The 16,964-nt window shown below is 40.8% G+C and overlaps 1 protein-coding gene across 1 annotated transcript in view; it reads right to left on the bottom strand.

The window, feature by feature from the left end:
* LOC126091413 (acireductone dioxygenase) overlaps positions 1–14,582 on the bottom strand; it is a 74,628-nt gene extending 60,046 nt beyond the window's left edge. The window contains exon 1 of the mRNA XM_049907060.1: positions 14,415–14,582. The gene's annotated coding sequence lies outside the window, so the exon portion shown is untranslated. The remainder of the gene's footprint in view (positions 1–14,414) is intronic.
* Between the last annotated feature and the right edge of the window lie 2,382 nt (positions 14,583–16,964).

Genomic DNA, 16,964 nt, shown 5'->3' with positions numbered 1-16,964 from the left:
TGCCGAGTGATAGAAAACTTCGACCATTTGAATCATGTGTGGATTCTTATCGTATGCTGCAGACTCAGGAGTATTTGGCCTGTAATGCGACAACTATGTATCACAGTCCCTAGACAATGAAACCAGCCAAAACTTCAAATATTTCAACTTTGAGTTGGTGGGTAGGTAGTTGAGGACCACCCCATCACTACATTTCACATTTGTTTGAAAGCCCGCACACTGAACAGTGAAATTGAAGACATTTTATCTGTAGCTTTATCAGTATGACTACAAGCTGATGAATGTTTTGAAGCAATGATGCAATTTTCACTTGCTTAGATTTTTTAACCTTATACATGTATTTTTAGGGAATGTCTGAAAACAACATACTACCTACCAAACTGATATTTTGTCTTCCAGTCTTGTGTGAACGGTAAAGTAGATGATGCACCCTGTAGCATAAAAGGGGAATTTACTCATGAAGAGGTAATTTTAGCACTTGTAAATAGTATATACAAGATGAATTGTAAACCCATAATATTTGAAACATTGCTTATTGCACTTTTCATATGATCAAACATTAAAAGGATGAAAATTGCATTAATACTTAGAATTCTGAAGAATTTACGTTGATTGCAATGCTACATACATAACTCTAGTACAGCAGGTTACTCAACTGCTAAAATCACTACCTTATTCTTGCCATGATTGAGAGAGAAAAGATAACTGTCTGTCCCATTTTACATAATGTGTAATGACAGGAACTTGGTCTTATTACATCTGTCATGTGACTGATGGTTTCAAAGCTTGGAGCAGCAGAGTTAGGGGTTGCAAATTCTACATGTAAGGTCTTAGGAACTATATGAAATTCCTGAACGCAACTAACAATTAAAATGACAGCAGCAACACTAACATAGCAACAAAAACAAATCTGATAATATAACTTACATGTTTTTGTTGTGGTCTGCAGTCCAGAGGCTAGTTTGATGCAGTTCTCCAGACTAGTCAGTATTGTACAAGCCTCTTCATCTCTGAATTACTACTGAACCTGCTTCTGCAGTCAACCATTGGTCTCCCACTACTCCCCCATCTTCCCCAATATCTGTGCCTGCACGCGCGCGCACACACACACACACACACGCACACACACACACACACACACACACACACACACACACACACACACACACACACTCTCTACTCTCCATTACAAAACTGACTATTCTTTGATGCTTCATGATATATCCTGTCAACTGATCTTTTGATATTATTTTTGTAATCTATAAGGCTTGTTAAGTATATTATGCCCCACAATTTTTTCTCAGAACATATTTATCCTTAGTTGGTGGCAATGTCAATCAACATTTTTTCTGCATGTGTTATTTTTCTACACAATCTCAGTCTTGTTCTATGGCCTTATGCCAGTTTTGTGTAAATGCCTGTCCTATGCTTATAGCCAACTTTTCACTGCATGAATCACTCTATCATCATCTTCAAAGTGTGTCCCACATAAAGGATATGCAGGTGACCACATTAACCTATGTAGTACATAAACATATTACGCCTGACGGAAGTCCGATGGTGCCAAGTCTGGGCTGCACGGTGAATGAGGCAATGATATCCAACCTAATTTAGCAATGTGTTCTTGGATTCCGAGACTTGTGAATAGGTGTGCACTGTTCTACTGAAGCAAGATTTCTTTGAATTCTTCTGACTGACCGCAGTGAAATCGTTCGTCAGTTTTTTCAGTTTTCACATATCTCTCTGAATTAACAATTGCCTCTGTACACTTCTATGGGAATATCACTGTCGTTACCACTAAAGACTGTCATCATGACTCTGCCAACAGAGGGAGCTGCTCGAATTTTTTTCTTTTTTTGTGGTTCCACTCCAATGACTGCTGTTTTGTTTCTGGCACAATGTGATGCATCCAGATTTTGGCAACAGCATTAGTCTGGGACAGAAATGCCTCTGCATTGGCCTCAAATAACTCCAGAAGTTCAGTTGAAATGGGTTTTCTCTGCATCATGTTGTCTGAAATGAGCATTTGTGGAACGCATTTTAAGACACCTTTCAACACCCAAGAGTCACACAAATGTGGCCAATCGTCAAGTTCAGTTTATGTGCTTCATGATGCTTTAACTTACTTTATAAATTGCCCAAAAGTACTCCTATGAACCACATCATTACCATACACTGCACACAAACATTTATAGATGTTTACAATGCCCCCCCCCCCCCCCCCCAACCAAGAATTCAAGTATGGCATGTTGCTCATAATGAGTGTCTTGCATATATGCCATTTTGAAACTTCACTATGGAGCTGCCATCTGATGGAACTGTTCATAACTTCAAGATGTGCATAGAAACATCAAATCAGAAGCGCCCAAAAGAAGTTGCGTATATGAAAAAATGAAAACTGCTGAAAAAATGAAACAATAACAAATAAAAAAATTTGAGGCTTTGTATACTGAACGTTCCCCATTTCTAGAAATTTTCTTAGTACTTTACAGTCTTTACAAATTTAATTCTAAGATACTGCTCCCTAATGTGAAGCTCTTTGGACACTGTGGGTAGCGTATTGAAGTATCTTTGAGAAAACATGTGGCAGTGTCTGAATAAGATGGCTTTTCAAAGGCTATGTCAGACCATGATTTTCTGCCAAGTGATTTGTGGTAAGGTTTCACAACATTCTGCTGTACCTTGGGCAGAAATACATACCATATTTTACAGACTATAAGATGCTATGGACTGTAAGACACACCTTGATTTTTAAGCAACTTTTTAAATGATTAGTTTATAAAACTGAACTGACCTTTAAAATTCCTGAAAATCATTATCTGGACTTTCTTCTTCTTCTTCTTCTTCTTTCTCATCATTGTCCTCTTCATACACAAAATGGTCTTCATTGCCACTGAGAGCATTACATATGAGGCAATTCTTGAAAGATTTAAAAATAATGTCTTCTCTCACTCTAAACCATGACTGCTTTATCCACTGACACACTTGTTTGATTGTAGGTCATTTTAAAACTCACTTTGGTGCAAATTCATGCCGGATTTCATCCAACATCCAATTGTTCCATTCCTCTTTCATATACACTTTAACAATGCAGGAAAAGACAGATTGCTACTTACCGCAAAGAAGCCATGTCAAGCTGCAGACAGGCACAATTAAAAGACACTTACTTAATGCTTTTGGCCACAGCCTTCATCAGTAAATGAGAGACACACACCATTCATACACACAAGCAAGCACACCTCATGCACACATGACCTGACTATAGCATCTCGGGCTGGATCTGGCTGCTGGTGCCGGCAGTCTTATGTGTGAGGTTTGCTTGCTTGTATGTGCAAATGACGTGTGTCTCTCATTTACTATTATTTATTTATTTATTTATCGTATCCAAGACATCACCATTTTACAAAAAAAAAAAAAAAAAAAAAAAAAAAAAAAAAAAAAAAAAAAAAAAAAAAAAAAATTATATTACAGTGCAAGAGAAGCAGTTATAATACAATAATACATGGTTATAAGGTAAATTAACTACAATAATATAGGAAACTATGTAACATATAATGATAAGCGCTAAGGATGTGAAACAGAGCGATTCATGAGAGAGCCCTTCAATATTTATGGACATTATATTTAGCACTGGCTATGATAAAAGCCTTTTTGTGGTGTCTTGGTGTTGAAAGGATTGGCCGTTAGGCACAGGCCTAATGTTACCCAGGGTACGCCCGATCATTGTCATGATCTTCAGGGAGGCTCCATTCGTGTACTCCATTTACTCATTGGTACCTCATTTACTGACAAAGGCTGTGACTGAAAGATGTATGTGTCTTTTAATAGTGCTTGTCTACAACTTGACGTGTATTCTTTATGGTAAATAGCAATCTGTCTTTTCTTACATTGCTGATCCTGGAGTTTCCACTGTTTCATATAGACTTTAATTATTTATCGAGACATCAAAAGGCTGCAATTGTGAAGTAAGCAATCCAGGAATAACAGCAAGCTCTGTATTTCTCTATCTCAGTCCTTCTTTCACAGAATTTTTCAAAACATTACTAAACTGATCTAGCATAAGAAGAGAACTCTTCTTCAATAATGCACCTTTCCTTCTCTCCTACACTCTGTTAATCCATAATTTCATACCAGCCTCAGGCATCCAACCCTTGTCATTTATGTGAACAACAGTACCTGGGACAACAGTGTAATGCATTTTTTCATGTTCAATTGTTTTTATAGTTACAGTTTTAGCACCTTTCAAGGCAACAGTTCTAGTACTTGACACATTAAATGTCAAGGGAGTTTCATCCATATTTGCTATTTGACTTGGTTCCTCACCGGTATTCTTTTGATGTTGAATAATAAAGTGATGGAAATATATTTTCTCTTCACACTCTTGTGGCATTTTCTGAAATATTTTGGTTTTGGTAGACTGGGACTCAGTGCTCATTCGAATGCTAACGTGTACGCATGTCTTGCTTGTCACCTTACTCTGTGACTTATATGTGTTGTGTCGTTCTGAAATATGTGTGTTAAACTTGACGTTATAACAAAAGCGTTTCTGAAGAAGAGAAATTTGTTAACATCGAGTATAGATTTAAGTGTCAGGAAGTCGTTTCTGAAAGTATTTGTATGGAGTGTAGCCATGTATGGAAGTGAAACATGGATTATGAATAGTTTAGACAAGAAGAGAATAGAAGCTTTCCAAATGTGGTGCTACAGATGAATGCTGAAGATTAGATGGGTAGATTACTTAACTAATGAGGAGGTACTGAATAGAATTGATGAGAAGAGGAATTTGTGGCACAACTTGACTAGAAGAAGGGATAGGTTGGTAGGACATGTTCTGAGGCATCAAGGGATCATCAATTTATATTGGAGGGAAGCGTAGAGGGAGACCAAGTGATGAATATACTAAGCAGATTCAGAAGGGTGTAGCTTACAATAGTTACTCAGAGATGAAGAAGCTTGCACACGATAGAGTAGCATGGAGAGCTCCATCAAGCCAGTCTCTGGACCGAAGATGACGACAACGACGACGACGACAAAACAACAACAACAACAACAACAACAATCAGACACACTGTAGAATTTCTTGTAATACGTAATCACTCCCATTTCAAACAACTGCCTTTTCCTCGCATGGGATATTTTGATTTCTTTGGTCATCCAGGAGCTTTTGGATGTGTTACTAGTGGAATACTTTATTGTTTCTTGGGAAAGCAGTTGTTACAGACTGATAAAAATTCATATGTACATTAACTAAGGAAGTGACATGCCAAATTACACTCCTCCCTCCAGCTTCCTGTAAGTTTGCCTAGACACCCAGTTGTTTGTTTTCCATAATACCACTTCACTATAATCATATAAATTTGATAAAACATATATATTCCTTTACCATATGCAAATATGTTGGCTGGGAAACCAGCAACACATAAATACAATTTTCAACAATATAAGCTTTTTGTGGCATCCTAAAGGATTGACTGCACACTGACCAGTGACGTGCCACAAAATGACATCACGAAGGTGCCAACCCACACCACAATGGAAAAGTGGTCAGTGCCACACCTCCAGGAGGACAGAGTTCAGCGTCCCTTGTCAATGCTGATTTAACCAGCCACCCATTGCTGGTCGGGCGCAGTTTGGTTGCAGACTTCGAGATCATCTGTACTGAGTAATGGGAAGACAATACCTAGCCTGCGTTCTGCAAGTAATAATAGTGGCGAAAGTACATAGCAGGGTTCATTCACAAGAAAATGAATGAATTCTGAGTCCAGTGAGGAGAGCAGAGGCAGCACACTCTGCCCACGGACTCCCAAACATTAGCCTCTAATAAGTGAGGGGCAGTATGGAGAGAGCAAGCCGCATTTATGCAATGCAATGTTAGCATTACACTTACACTCACACATCAATTAATGCCCTAAGGGCCCGGATCAAGCTCTTCATTTTTGCTCTCCTTACCCTAGACCTTTTATAAGGAGTGGAAAGAGTATTTGGCGGTGCCTGTCATGGGCTAGGAACCACTTCAACAATCATCAAGAGATGTATCAATTTGTGACACAACAATCACTTTCCACGGTTCTGTATTAGATCACTGAGGCCTGCAGTGGGCGGACACAACACATGAGCAGCTGAAGTTGACCGAATTCTGTATCCAGAACTAGGGAGCCCTCAGTCATCTCTTTGTGAACACAGAGCAGACTAGCTTTTTCCCTCCTAATATACACATGTGGTGACATCAATTCCTGTGCAACTAGATGAATCGCTGGTTTGGCAGAGAATCTTTATTATCCATAGAGAGTTTTGTTTGATATTCTTTATATTTACTTGTTACAAGTTGGTGTGTGCAACAAAAAGAATATATTAATTAATCACTCTGGCTGCAGTTTTATATGGGACTTACTTCTTTTCAACAAAATGCCCATAGTGGTGAGCCTCACGCGATTCCTTGAAGAGGATATTCAGAACTGAACATTGCAATCATCAGAGAATAAATTTAAAATGGAAAAATCCTTATATCCAGCTTCGCCACATCGTACAGTCACTAACATAAATTGGCAAGATGTGTATTCTACGACTCGTTTTGGTCATGTCAAACGTCCGCCATTCTAGCCTCATCGTCCATTATGTGATTAATGCATGTAATGTGCACCTTCCAACAATTTGGGTGAGCCCCAACAATGACAAGTACGGAAGCATGTTTGCACATTTGGAAGGAGCAGTGATAGAAGAATTCATAGGAGATGTTGTACTACACCATTGTTACAAATCACTACAGGAGGCGCTCAAACAACGCTACACATTGTCACCAGAGCTTTGGCTGCAGAAAGGTTTTAATGGCGAGCAGTTAGGCAATAGATCCCCATCTCAAATGTTGCAAGCTTTATGTGCTTTAGGTAGCCCTGCTCTGTTGCCTTTATAGTCATGATGGATTCACATGGCTTTGTAAGTTACCAGTTAGTATCTGCACAGTCATGGCAACCATCATGATTTGTCATTGCAGGTGTTGGCAGAGAAGGCTGATGCAGCAGTGAACATCTTACCTGATGTTAAGGTAAGTGCTGAAATTGAGAGTACAACAGACAATGGTCAAGGAATGCATGCTGAAGCAGCAAGTGCCACAACTAGCATCGCAACACATATGATAAGTGCAGATGCACCAACACAAGAGCAGTGGTTGGAACAGTTAAGAGGATCAAATTGTGCACCTGAACTTGCAAGTTATTGTCACAGCAGTGCATTTCCAACCCCAGTATGAGCACACTCCTGAGCAGCATGTGACAAAGTAAGCTGGGATAATTTTAATTCCCCTCTTGTTTTGACATCTGCCTCTTTTAATTTTTTTTTCAATCTTAACTAATTACCATTAACATACATGAATATAATCTGCATTTTCATAACAGAGAAAGGTTGACCCTCAGTTTTAAAGATTATAACAACAGATCTAATTCTGTGTTTAGTTTTATGTATGTATTTGATTTTTTAATTGATTTTGGTTATTTTTAGTTAGCATCCTTTATTATAGGGTGAAATCAGTAATTGTTTCGTTGCTTAAATTCTATTGTTGACATATAAACAAGTATAAATTCTGTAATAATTGTAAACGTTTGGAAGACGAAGTACTAGTAATCTTAATGTATCTATTTAGCTCTATTAAAAAACATGTTAGCAAAACCAGCCCTTCATTAATTCCAAAGTAATTAACAGTTTTGTCAAAAGTATTGTTTACATAACTATATTTGTTAATTTCATGATTTAAACAAATAATTCAGCCTAAGTCGGTCCACAGCTGAGTTTCAGACGAGTAACCTTTGCTGGTCAGAACAACAACAATGCTTCAAATTAACTGTGGAATAAGTGTTAAACAATGAGGCCATGTGTAAAAACAGTGACAGTGTCTGCTCCATATGTACCTAATTATTCTTCAAGAACAGTGAACTTTGTGGTTAGGTATTACTGCTCACAGATGTTCAACAAGAAACTATTGCAGCAGTATGTGGAGTTTCACCTGTAAACTATTAAAACTATTAATGAGGCTTATCGAAAGTTAAACAATAGTGCACTGGCCATATAACTGTATAATACTGGGGCATTGTGAACAGTGAAATTAACGCAGTGTAAAATGTCACTGTGTATCTGTCGGCTACATCGTTTAAGGTATTCAGTGTCAGAATCCACAAACCCCATTTTTCAGCCAGTGTAGCAACGCAGTACAACACCAAGGAAACAAACGAAGAGAGAATTAAAAGTAGGTGGAATCGCCACAAGCAGACAGGATGCCAGTAAGATTATCTGCATATATTTAAGAAGACTACTCGCCAATGGTGCTGCTATCACAGGCATTTAGGAGATGCAGCTTGCCAGTGCACCAGCCCCTTCTCTTACCTACATGCCAAAAGTCACCAATGTTCTTGAACCTGTCATTGGTGTGGATTTTTGGTCTCAGTTTCATTTGTCACCAGCTTTTGTGAGCCACTATTTGATTACAGTGAACTGCAGTGCCAATCTGTCAACTGTGTTATCTGTGCTGGTAAATGAGGAGATAAATGATCTCGTATAAATATGTGGAAACCACCTGAGTGTGTCACACGTGATGCTGTCCACAGATATCAGTGTTTTTTGGCTGACAGAAACCATTACTACAGTATATGATCACATTATTTTTGGTCACATACTACAAGAATTTTCAGTGTGCTCCCCTCTGGTTCACCACCAATGGGAAATATGATCACTCAACAACACAACATATCTGCAGATTACCTTGCCAACATTACAGCTCAGCCGAGGGGGACTTCCACAAGACAAGCTCCTGATGGTACAAGTAGGGTTTGAGGGGTTGTTGAAAGCAGGTGGTGTAACTAGATCAGACAATTCTTGGGCATTCCCACTGCACATGGTGTGCAAGAAAGATGGTTCCTGAGAATTTCGTAGGGACTACAGGGCACTGAATGCCCACACGATTCCTGATTGTAACCCTGTTCATCACGAGACTGGCTTTAATAGTGTGGTCTATTGTGCAAAAGCATTTTTGCAAATTCTGATAGTGCTGGAAGGTGTATAATGCCTCTTAAGCTTTTGCAGTAGAGATCCATACCCTTTTGGACTGAAAAACACTGCACAGACATGGAAGTATTTTATGCATGAAGTGCTATGGGGTTGCCACAGGGTTCTGTTACATGGATAATATCCTCATATTTTCACCTACATTTGATGAGCATGTGACCCACTTGTGGCAGGTTTTTCAGTGCCTACAGAAATATGGAACAGTCATTAATACTGCAAAGAGTGTTTACGGCAAATTAGAGGTGCAACTTTCAGGTTAGGTAGTCTCATCAGCTGTCTGTCACCAATTTCTGGATGTGTGTAAGCAGCAGTGCAACATATGGTTTTGCTGACAACCTACAGACTATTGTGCAGGTTTTTGGGAATGCTACATTGCTACTGGCAACATCTTCAACAGCTGGCAAGTCCTGGAACAATTGGCTTCTTTAAAAAAAAAAGAGTGGGAGGGGGGGGGGGCTGATTAGGCAAAATCAGCTCCTGTACAAGCAGCTGGCGCAAGAAATGGAAGATGACTCAGTCTTGGCAGACTGTCTATTATTGACAGATAGTCTTTGTATTGACTTGTTCATTATGATTTACTCTGTGCAATACAGAGAACACACAGATTAATCATCCTGTTCAACACACATGTAGTTGGTTGGTTGGTTGGTTGGTTGGTTGCTTGGGGAAGGAGACCAGACAGCGTGGTCACCGGTCTCATTGGATTAGGGAAGGATGGGGAAGGAAGTTGGCCGTGCCCTTTCAGAGGAACCATCCCGGCATTTGCCTAGAATGATTTAGGGAAATCACGGAAAACCTAAATCAGGATGGCCAGATGCGGGATTGAACCGTCGTCCTCCCGAATGCAAGTCCAGTGTCTAACCACTGTGCCACCTCGCTCGGTACACATGTAGTTACTTCCACATCTATCTACAACTTTCATCCAAGATAACAATCTGAGTTCTCCCAACCAAGAAATTCTCAAATACAATCACAAATTTTGTTTTAATCACCATATGAATATACTTTTGTTAATAAGTGTTGGTGTATTAATGAGTCAAATGCTTTCGGAAATCAAGAAATACTACATCCATCTGGCTGCCCTGATACTTAGCTTTCAGGATGTTATAATTAGTAATTTTGCATGATATATTGTAATGACATGGAATGAGTCATTTTACGTTCACATTTCAAATTAAGTTGTAAACATCGTTACATGCTGAACATTAGAAACTTGCAAGTTGGATTAAACATGACACATACACGTGGTTTTGGAATTCATGCTGGCTGGTAAAAAGGTCATTTTGTTTGAGATAGGTCATTACATTTGAGCTTAGAACATTCAAGGTTCAACAGATGGTCAATGATATTGGGCAGAAGTTTTGTGAATCAGTTCCCTTCTTGTAAGTGGGTGAGTGTGGGATCTGTTTGTCCTTTTAACCATTGAGTACAGTGTTTTGACGATGGGATTTGCAGTATATTACGCTTAAGGGTTAGGGGTGGGTGGTCGGGGGGAAGGGTACATTGCTTGCATATTTTGTATAGAATCTCAGAAACTGACAGGGACTTCATCAGGTCCTCGGGCCTTTTTTAATTTCAACAATTGTAGCTGTTCCTCAACACCATGGGCACTAATATCTACACTACCTATCTTTCCAGTAGTGAACAGAATAAGCCAGGATAGTACTCCTCGATATTCTTTGGTAAAGTAAAATTTGAAGGCTGAGTTCAGCACTCCTGCTTTTGTTCTGCTACCCTAAATTCCAGTTTTTGTGTCATCCATGTGTCCGGATACTTAACATCACCTGCATAAATCAGTTTACTGTAACAACAAACTGCTAATAAGAAGCGCCTAAGCATATTTAAGCAAATATTGTAAGAAGGGCAAACAATCTAAGCAAATATTGTAAGAAGGGCAAACAATCTTCTATTTTATGCGAGGGTGCCCTTGACCTGCAGGTATGAAGTACTTTTAATATTTTGGAAGGCGAATGCAGACTTGTAAGTAGTCATACAAAAGTTTCAGTTCCAAGCCTGCCAAAAATCCAAGTAACACTGACGATTAAACCATTTTCATGAATGAAATATACCCAATTAACAATATAACTTTTCCTTTCACTGAGAGCTGGGGGTGTGGGGAGGGAGGGCTGAGCCCCTTTGTCTGCCCCCCCTCCCCAAAGTATAGATGCCCTTGATTTTGTGTCTCCCTTCTCACTATAATCTGTCATAAATCCATCAAACAAAAAACCATGCCCAGTATTTGGAAGAACACAATGGTCACATGTCACATCCCTTTACAAGAAGGGTAGTAGAAGTGACCACAAAACTACCATCCAGTATCCTTGGCATCAATTTGTTATAGAATCTTAGAACATTCTGAGGGACAACGGAGGCATCCAAAACCACCCGTCGGCTTTGACCCGTGATGTAAGGGTGTTGTGTTGCGTGATGTCATGATGGCACGGAGTTTAGTCTACGAGTGTGTTGTGTCTGAAGATGTCGTCTTGTTGCGGTTGGTGGTTAGCTCTGGTGGTGTGTGTATGGTCCTTGTGTTACGTGGTGTATTGGGTTCATTTGGGTGTCAGTGCCTGAAGTTTGCATTTATCAGACGTGACTGTTATAGAAGAAAGGAAATTAGTTTCAGTGAGTTAAGAATTAAGTTTCCGTTGTGTTTATGTTATTGCGGAGTTGTTTGATGTTTGTTGCGTGGTAAGTCATTTAATTCAATTTGTGGCTTCTTTTGTTAGGTATGGATATGACTTCCGAGTTTAATAGTGCGCGTCTGCGGGCTTAAATGGGGGACGACATGTTGTCCATCATTAAGTTTCTGCAACTTTTTGGGCTTGTGATGGAGATAGTGAAATGTGGCATATACAAGCAGAATATGAGAGTTGGGGGTTAGTGTGTAGCGCTGGAACTTTTTCATGGTAAGTAGTCATTTTTTTGGGTCTGTTGTTTATGTGTATGATGTTTGGTGGGGTTTTTATGTGTTTTTGGGTCGGTGTTATTTACTGCATGTGTTGGTGGTTGTTTTGGTATTGGCACTTGTGGTTGATTTATGTATCTTAGTACTCAATTTAAATTTGTTTGGTATCGCCATTTGTGTTTGAGCTGTATAGGTCACAGGAAGTGATCGATTCCAATGTGTCATCATAGTTATGTGTGTTTTGGTATTGTGAGCTGCTGTTGGCCTATGTAGGTCAAGGGAAGCGTCTGATTCCAATTTTTGTTGTTTAAAGTGTTGGTTTTGTGGTATCGATAGTTGTAGTATGATTATAATTTATGGAGTAGTTGGTTTTTATTTTGTGATATTGACAATTGCGGCTGAGCTATGTAGGTGAAGGGAAGTGACCGATTGCTGTCGATATTGTAAGTGTAGCGAAATTTGGGAATTTTGTGGTGCTTTTATGTCTCTGTTTTGTGTGGTTTGGGATCATGGTGAGTTTATATTTAGTTTGTACCCACCCAAAAACCCCCAATTTCCCGCACTGGTCCTGTTAGTTTGATTATATTTTTGGAGATAGATGTGTTTGCTGTTGCTTATGTAATGACGTCATAGGTGCCATATTGGAGACGTTGAGAATGGTCGTTCCCGCCATATTGGTGACGTCATGTGTCAAAGCAGATGGTTGGAATCAGATGCTTCTCTAATCCCCACTCTGAGCTAATATATAATTAGGTATGAAACTTCCTGGCAGATTAAAACTGTGTGCCCGACCGAGACTCGAACTCGGGACCTTTGCCTTTCGCGGGCAAGTGCTCTACCAACTGAGCTACCGAAGCACGACTCATGACCGGTACTCACAGCTTTACTTCTGCCAGTACCTCGTCTCCTACCTTCCAAACTTTACAGAAGCTCTCCTGCGAACCTTGCAGAACTAGCACTCCTGAAAGAAAGGATATTGCGGAGACATGGCTTAGCCACAGCCTGGGGGACGTTTCCAGAATGAGATTTTCACTCTGCAGTGGAGTGTGCGCTGATATGAAACTTCCTGGCAGATTAAAACTGTGTGCCCGACCGAGACTCGAACTCGGGACCTTTGCCTTTCGCGGGCAAGTGCTCTACCAACTGAGCTACCGAAGCACGACTCACGACCGGTACTCACAGCTTTACTTCTGCCAGTACCTCGTCTCCTACCTTCTATAATTCTATTTCTATAATTAGGTATCTTGAACAAAATGACCTCTTTCATGCCGACCGGCATACATTCTGAAAAACCAGATCATGTTCTCACATGACATCCTCAAATCTTTATATGAAGACATTGGAGATGATGCAGTTTCATACAGTACAAAATCTAAGCTTATTGTCAAATGTATGATCCTCTGGGGTATCTACTGAAATTTGTGACTGGATTGAGTATTTTTTTTGTAGATGACACAGCATGTTATCTTGGATGGAGAGTCGTCCGATGTAGAAGGTGCGGCCCAGGGAAGTGTGATGGTACCCTTTGTGTTCATGTTGCATATTAATGATCTTGCAGACAATATTAATAGTAACCTCAGACTTTTTGTGGATGATGCAGTCATTTATAATGAGGAGCTGTTTGTGAAAAGCTGCATAAATATCAGTCAGCTCTTGACAAGATGTTAAAATGGTGCAAAGATTGGCAACTTGATTTAAATGTTCAGAAATGGAAATCTGTACATTTCACAAAATGAAAAAACGTAGTATCCTACAATATCAAAGAGTCAGAATCAGCCAGTTAATACATATACCTGATTGTAACATTTTGCATGGATATGAGATGGAATGATCCCATAGACTCAGTAAAGCAGGTGGTAGATTTCGGTTTATTGGCAGAATACTGGGTAAATGCAATCTATCTACAAAGGTGATTGCTTATAAAGTACTCGTATGACCCATTCTGGAATCGGCTATTGCTCAAGTGTGTGAGATCCGCAACAAATAGCGCAAACAACGGATATTGAATGTGTACAGAGAAGGGTAGCATGAATGATCAAGGGTTTGTTTGAGTCGTGGGAGAGTGAAAAAACTGAACTGCAAGCCTTTTGAAGACAGCCGTAAACCGTCTCGAGAAAGCCTACTAACATAGTTTAAAGAACCGGCTTTAAATGATGATTCTAGGAGTATAACACAACCTCCGACTTACCGCTCACGTAGGGATCGTGAGGACAATATTAAATTAGTTACAGACCACACCTAGGCATTTAAACATATCATTCTTCCAGCGCTCAGTGCGTGAACGGAACGGGAAGAAACCCTAACACTTGGTGCAGTTGGAAGTACCCTCTGCCAAGCACTTCACAATGATTTCAGTGCGTATATGTAGATGTTTGTATTCATAGGGTCGTAATATAACAGGTACAGTTCATAAATAATGACTGAAAACGGTTATCTTCAGTAGCACTTCTTGACTTACCTTCAAACGATTTCCTTCAGGAACTCGCTGTTCAACTGCGTGTCTTATGCAAATTTGAAGGTCGCGTGACAGCTGATTCCGCGAAGAATACGTCTTCCGCTTAAATCTCCTAACCTTTCTGTTTTTGTTTTGCTAGTGGTGTAGAAATTATCAGCAGCCAGCAATTCTCGACTCCTCGATATCATGGTCGATACTTTCATTTTCAGTGTGTATCGATACTGGAATGTACTGGCAATTGGCAAGGCTCGTCCATACCCAACGACATGTCTGCGCTGATATCTGTGCAAATGTCTGTGCATGCAATAGATAGCTGCAGATGTGGTTCACCAGATTTTCGTTCAGTAATGGCTCCTACACGGGTACCAATATTCCTTGTCGGTCAGGTAGGACCACTGGACAGCCAACCTCACACCACCCCACCCAGCACCCAACAAACTGTGCTGCGAGTAGGGCTATCGCGCCAACTTTCACGGCGGGGTTCGTGAGTTTCTGGACACAGCAGATATTTGTGAGACACGTCGTGCAATACGTACCGTATAGCAATGTGGATGCAAGAAATCAAGCACTTTTTTCATTTTTAACGGATCCATAATGGTTTTGTGTGGTACTTACAGAGAATAAAAGTACGTCGACCACGTGTATTTAGGTTTTATTTCCGATACATGTCGGAAATGACAGAAGCTGTAAGCTACTATATTACCGGGTGATCAAAAAGTCAGTATAAATTTGAAAACTGAATAATCACGGAATAATGCAGATAGAGAGGTACAAATTGACACACATGCTTGGAATGACATGGGGTTTTATCAGAACCACAAAAATGCAAAAGTTCAGAAAATGTCCCACAGATGGCGCTTCATCTGATCAGAATAGCAGTAATTAGCATAACAAAGTAAGACAAAGCAAAGATGATGTTCTTTACAGGAAATGCTCAATATGTCCACCATCATTCCTCAACAATAGATGTAGTCAAGGAACAATGTTGTGAATAGCACTGCAAAGCATGTCCGGAGTTATGGTGAGGCATTGGCGTCAGATGTTGCTTTCAGCATCCCTCGAGATGTCGGTCGATCACGATACACTTGCGACTTCAGGAAACCCCAAAGCCAATAATCGCATGGACTGAGGTCGGGGGACCTGGGACGCCAAGCATGACGAAAGTGGCAGCTGAGCTCACGATCATCACCAAATGACACGTGCAAGAGATCTTTCACGTGTCTAGCAATCTGGGGTGGAGCGCCATCATGCATAAACATCGTACGTTCCAGCAGGTGTTTATCAGCCAGGCTTGGGATGATGTGATTCTGTAACATATCGGCGTACCTCTCACCCATCACAGTAGCAGTCACTGACGTTTTGCTGTCCAGCGCCATCTGTCAGACATTTTGAGAATTTTTTTTTTTTTTTTTTTTTTTTTTTTTTTGTTCTAATAAAACCCAGTGTCATTCCAAGCATGTGTGCAATTTTCACCTCTCTGTATACATTATTCCGTGGTTTATTAAGTTTTCAAATTTATACCGACTTTTTGATCACCTGGTATTAATAGCGACTGGCAGGAGTGAAGAGGACCACAAATTCAGTGCTGTTGTGTCCCCACAATTATTAACTACAATGATTCCAGAAACCTGAAATGTGATTTATAGTTGATTCAGTAAATACACTCCTGGAAATTGAAATAAGAACACCGTGAATTCATTGTCCCAGGAAGGGGAAACTTTATTGACACATTCCTGGGGTCAGATACATCACATGATCACACTGACAGAACCACAGGCACATAGACACAGGCAACAGAGCATGCACAATGTCGGCACTAGTACAGTGTATATCCACCTTTCGCAGCAATGCAGGCTGCTATTCTCCCATGGAGACGATCGTAGAGATGCTGGATGTAGTCCTGTGGAACGGCTTGCCATGCCATTTCCACCTGGCGCCTCAGTTGGACCAGCGTTCGTGCTGGACGTGCAGACCGCGTGAGATGACGCTTCATCCAGTCCCAAACATGCTCAATGGGGGACAGATCCGGAGATCTTGGTGGCCAGGGTAGTTGACTTACACCTTCTAGAGCACGTTGGGTGGCACGGGATACATGTGGACGTGCATTGTCCTGTTGGAACAGCAAGTTCCCTTGCCGGTCTAGGAATGGTAGAACGATGGGTTCGATGACGGTTTGGATGTACCGTGCACTATTCAGTGTCCCCTCGACGATCACCAGTGGTGTACGGCCAGTGTAGGAGATCGCTCCCCACACCATGATGCCGGGTGTTGGCCCTGTGTGCCTCGGTCGTATGCAGTCCTGATTGTGGCGCTCACCTGCACGGCGCCAAACACGCATACGACCATCATTGGCACCAAGGCAGAAGCGACTCTCATCGCTGAAGACGACACGTCTCCATTCGTCCCTCCATTCACGCCTGTCGCGACTCCACTGGAGGCGGGCTGCACGATGTTGGGGCGTGAGCGGAAGACGGCCTAACGGTGTGCGGGACCGTAGCCCAGCTTCATGGAGATGGTTGCGAATGGTCCTCGCTGATACCCCAGGAGCAACAG

The sequence above is a fragment of the Schistocerca cancellata genome, chromosome 1 (genome assembly GCF_023864275.1).
Source record: "Schistocerca cancellata isolate TAMUIC-IGC-003103 chromosome 1, iqSchCanc2.1, whole genome shotgun sequence".
In the NCBI taxonomy this organism is placed as follows: domain Eukaryota; kingdom Metazoa; phylum Arthropoda; class Insecta; order Orthoptera; family Acrididae; genus Schistocerca; species Schistocerca cancellata.
The sequence above is the reverse complement of the archived record's forward strand: the minus strand, read 5'-3'. Positions and strand labels throughout refer to the sequence as shown.